Genomic DNA, 4,966 nt, shown 5'->3' with positions numbered 1-4,966 from the left:
AAAAGCAGTAGTGCTTCTTTATATMTATCTATCTATATCTATGTGTATATATACATGTAGTGCCTTGAAAACTGTGGTAATACAGGCATCGGTTGGGTAGCATGGTAATAAGTGGAAGTGTAAAACCCTTAAAATAAGCAAACAACAATACTCTCCAAAACAAAAATGTGTTTTGAGCTGAGCATACACAGCTCTAATGCAGACTCCCGCCGCCAATTAGGATTTATATTAAGCCTCATGTTTCGGGATCGTAAGTGGTTCTCATAATGTACCCTCGCCATATCCTGCTGTAATGTCATGATACTGTTGTTTTAATTGCTGAAAAAGGGCCAGTTTTGRAGTAGGTGCTCAGTTTGATCAGTGTGTAGGATGTTGGAGTATCCCTGGCAGTTAAAGGAAAGCTCCTTTAACAAGGGTGACACGCTTAGGTGAGCGTTGGGCACAGGGAAGGATGGCTTGCAAACAACGGCTTCGTTTCTTCTCGTTTCAGATTAAGGGAAGTTTCAGAGAAGCTGAACAAATATAATTTAAACAGGTAAGACATTTCCGGCATCGCTGTAAGCCATCAAGGAAAGTATGTTTTTCTACTATCAACACAAAACAAAGAATTCCACTGTAAATGGAGCCTTAGAAAACCTCAGTACTTATGCTAAACTTCAGAAATGSTTCAGATAAGACAATTACTATGTAAGGAAGAAAATGTTTTCAGTCATGATATAGTCTTATTCAACACGCRCTTTATAGACTAACTCCTTACTTTTGATGTAGAGTCCCTGTTGTTTATTATTGACCAAATTAAAAAAAAAAACTTCTAAGATTTTATTCTGCATTTTCTGTGCTTGATGACTGAAAGTATATCATAGTTGCTTCAACTGATTTACGTTTTTAGTCATTCTTGAATGTTTCTATATCAGTAATCATCACTGCACGTTATTCCTTCCATATGCCACTAGCCTTTTTAAATTTTTTTACCCTTTAAAAGTTTTAAAATGTTATACRTGCTCACTTTTTATTTTCAGCCACCCCCCTTTGAATGTATTGGAACAGGCTACTATTAAACAGTGTGTGGTGGGACCAAATCATGCTGCATTTCTTCTTGAGGTAAATTCTTCCAAAGTCTGTTAAGATAACAAACTTGAAACTGTAGAGTTAAAGCTAATCTTTTAACATCAAATTGATCAACGTTCTTCAGCAACTGAAGACTTATTTACTTGTGTGTATATATATGTGTGTGTGTCTGTGTTGTTTTTTCCTGTAATTGTCTTGTAATTTTGGACACTTGATTTCCTTGTTTTGAATATAGGATGGTAGAGTCTGCAGGATTGGTTTTTCAGTTCAGCCAGACAGATTGGAATTGGGTAAACCAGATAATAATGATGGGTAAGAAACACTTTTCTTTATATTAAATAATTCTTTTTAACTGGATAAGCAGTGCTCGGTGTTTTGTGTTTAAACCACATTGCCTTGGAAATGGGTACTTGAAGTTGACCTGCAGTGGTTGTGGTGATGCAGCCGGACAGTGTAGCTTGACAGACTGGTATAGGAATAAATGTTAGATGCGATTCAAAAAGTAGTGATACAGAAACTCTTTAAATTAAAGAAACAATAAAACAGCACCTCCCCCCACCTCAAACAACTTTTATGAAACAAACTGGCTCATATTAAACCCTGTGTAGAATCTGCTCAGAAAGTGGTCCCGTCCAGAGGAGCTTGCTTTCTAGATCTGGTACCTTCGGGACAGGTAAGTGCTCTGTATTAGGACTGYTTGATCATATTTGGAGGTAAAGCTTTAGGTAGCATGCTTAGGCACCAGTTTACAGGTGGAGCTCCTAGCTGTTATGGTTTGTACGTATACACTAACTGAAAACATGCAGTGCAGTGGCTATCTCAAATCACCGATTAGCTTAATGTGCATTTGAAACTGTTGTTATGGATTGCTGGTGTAAGTACGATCTGTTAGGCATGCTTTACACTTTATTTTTCAGCATACATCTTAACATASAGTTAGATTAGTTTGGAATATTCCCCAAGGGTGTTGCTTAAGCTGGTATGTTACCAGACTAAGTCCCTGAGAATTTAGACCTGGGCTTCCAGGTTTTGTTCTTAACCCATTTGGGATTGTTTTGTGACTGATTTACCATCTTTTACTTTCAGTTCAAAGTTGAGCAGTGGCTCAGGGGCAGGAAGGACATCCAGGCCAGGCAGAACTAGTGACTCCCCATGGTTTCTGTCTGGTTCTGAAACTCTGGGCAGACTGGCAGGCAACACCCTTGGGTAAGTTTTGATAGGATTGAGGCTGCAATCTGTTTGTTCCATATTTGAGTATATGTGTATACACATATATAAACTGTATGCAGTATGTGTAAGGGGACGTTTCATTACAGCAGTTGTGTAGGTAGGGTGTAACACAAACCTTACTGACTCTGTTTAAAAAAACACATGTGCAACTGACCCCTGAGTGCCTAGGATATGGGCACTCTTCATACCTTCCAATACACGTATGAAGGGTAACTTGGTTTTGGCTGTGTTGTCTTTTTTGAATATTTACTCCCTCAGCTTTGAAAAAACATTTTTTTTTTTTTAGAGGGACACTATCAATTTAATAGAGTAGTGCCATGGAGTAAAATGTGTGCATTTACATAGGAAAAAAATGTTTAGCACGTGCATTGACAGATTTTCATGTAGGCAGTTTTATTGTGCCTTCCTCTCCCTTGCCCCAAGTGAAGAGTTGCTTTTTGTTAGTCTAATATATTGTAATAGGAAGGAAACAGTTGGAAAAAGTTGTGACTCGGAACCTTTAGAACTGAAATAGAAACTTGAAAATACAGTATATAAACTCAAATTATATATATTTATATATATTTTATAATCAGCTTTAGAATTGATGGTGTCCCTTTTTATAGCAATGTAAATTAATCTTCATTATGTAATTAAGGTGGCTTTTTCATTATATGCTTTTGTAAGGCAATGAAGAACTTCAGCCTTTCCTCCTTCCCCCTCCCTGAAAAATAAAAAGAATGTTATTTACATTATTAAATGAGCTAATTTTATCAGGGATTTAGCTGCGTGAAAGTCTTGTTATCCCTATCATAACTTTTTGTGACATCTTCCTGCGTTACAGCTTAAATCTGTGTGGTGGASTTTAAAGGCAAACTGATGGTGTCATGCTTAAAAACTTACTGTCAAAAAAATGGTTTTATTTCTCTTGGACTAAGAACATGTTGACTTTCTTTATTTTGACCTGAGCAAAACCAGATAAAATTACTTGAAGACATGTGAAAGTAGCCCCTGAAGCATTTGTTTTATCAGTTCAGGAGTTATATATTTTATATATATATATATATATATATATATATATATATTTCAGAAATGTATGGTTGAGACTCTCCAAACTAGTAGAGGTTATTTACAGGAAATGATTACTTATTAATTTGAATCTTAACACATGCAAACCACAGGGACCTTAGATAAGATCACTGAATTTAGAAAGATGATAGCAGGTTAGTGGACACTGGATGGWGACCAAGTAGGTGAACAGAAATAAGCAGAAAGAGTTCCTTTCTATACTAATACTTATTCTAKATGTAAACAGCTTAGTAAAAATAACTGTGTCCTTAGGACTTTTCTTCATAGCAGGTCAACTCTCTCAAGCAGCTATATAAAAGAAAGTGATCTGGCAAAGGAGTGATAGCATGTCAAGGAAATTCAAGTCCCCTTGAAAGGAGGCCAGATGAAAAAAAAGAAAGATTTATGAACACTGGGGAAGGGAACTTTATGAAGATAACTTGCTTGTTTATTTAACCCAAGTCGATCAGTAGATTTCAGAACTTTTGAAGCCATGTGTGTTAGACATAGCAAAGACATCAGGGATAGAAGCCTAGCTCGTTTAAGGGTATTAAATATGTTACTCTTTTTTTTTTCCTCTTGAAAGAACATATTTAAACCACATTTTAACTRGATTGCTGTTACACTAAAAATAATGGCAGTGTGTGAAGCCAGTTGGTTTCTCTGAATTGGACCTAACTTGCAGTAGTGCAAGATACAGTTAGCGTAGTCTGAATTTCAAGAACATGGTCCTCTGATACCTTTCAGTGCTCAATTAGGATTCAATTGTAACCTTTTGATTATTATAAGAATATAAATGTCTTTAAATTTTAGATCTCCCTCAACTGTCACTGATAGCTTATTACTTAAAATAGAAAACTGCATCAGTAACAAGTATTAAAAAATAACATGTAAGCCTCTTTACACCCACATCCTCCCTGCTGAGAGCTGAATTGAAAAATTTTCTTTGTAGGAATTAGCTTCCTCTCAACTCCCTTCCCAACAACAAGAATACACTGTTAGAAACAATCTGACTCATTTTATTTAATGTCACATTTTTTTCTCCCCCTTTCACGTTCCCTTTCATGTTCATCAATACCTTTTTTTTCCTTCTCTCTTTCCTTTTTTTTTGAGAGGTTTTTCCTAACTCATGAGATGAAGCATTTATGCTGAAGCTGTTATTGAATTGTCTCTTGCTTCCTATTGGGTCCTTGTCTGCATAGTTGCTGGCTGTGATCCTGAAAACATAGATTTCCCTGAGACAGGACATCCTCTTACACAGATGCTTGAGCTAGCCTTTAATTTTATGGTCTTGTCCAAAAAATGGTAATTGGAGCATAAAATTGAAGATTTAACTGGTTTTCTTAATTACCACCTGCAGATATGAAAGCTGTACTTTAAAGTGAACTTCTTTTTGCATCTCGGGATGTTTTTTCCCCTTCCTCCTTATTAAATAGACTAGATTTTTTTTTTGTTTATTTTTCATGAAAGGAGGTTGATGCATAGGGTGATTAACAACAGAAAAGTGCTATTGATACTCATGATTAAAGAGCATTAATGCCATAGGAAGTATTCTTTTTACAGTCGGCTTCTGTCTGCAACAATTTTTTTTTTCCAGAGGAATAGACTAGAGGCTTCTTTT

At 36.0% G+C, this 4,966-nt stretch overlaps 1 protein-coding gene across 1 annotated transcript in view; it reads left to right on the top strand.

The window, feature by feature from the left end:
- Window positions 1-495: 495 nt before the first annotated feature.
- Window positions 496-4,966, top strand: part of UBR5 (ubiquitin protein ligase E3 component n-recognin 5) — a 64,552-nt gene continuing 60,081 nt past the window's right edge. Inside the window, exons 1-4 of the mRNA XM_026050056.1 lie at window positions 496-535; window positions 1,020-1,101; window positions 1,304-1,380; window positions 2,155-2,274. The gene's annotated coding sequence lies outside the window, so the exon portion shown is untranslated. The remainder of the gene's footprint in view (window positions 536-1,019; window positions 1,102-1,303; window positions 1,381-2,154; window positions 2,275-4,966) is intronic.

Source organism: Nothoprocta perdicaria, unplaced genomic scaffold (genome assembly GCF_003342845.1).
Source record: "Nothoprocta perdicaria isolate Ctin4 unplaced genomic scaffold, notPer1 scaffold_64, whole genome shotgun sequence".
In the NCBI taxonomy this organism is placed as follows: Eukaryota; Metazoa; Chordata; class Aves; order Tinamiformes; family Tinamidae; genus Nothoprocta; species Nothoprocta perdicaria.
The sequence above is the reverse complement of the archived record's forward strand: the minus strand, read 5'-3'. Positions and strand labels throughout refer to the sequence as shown.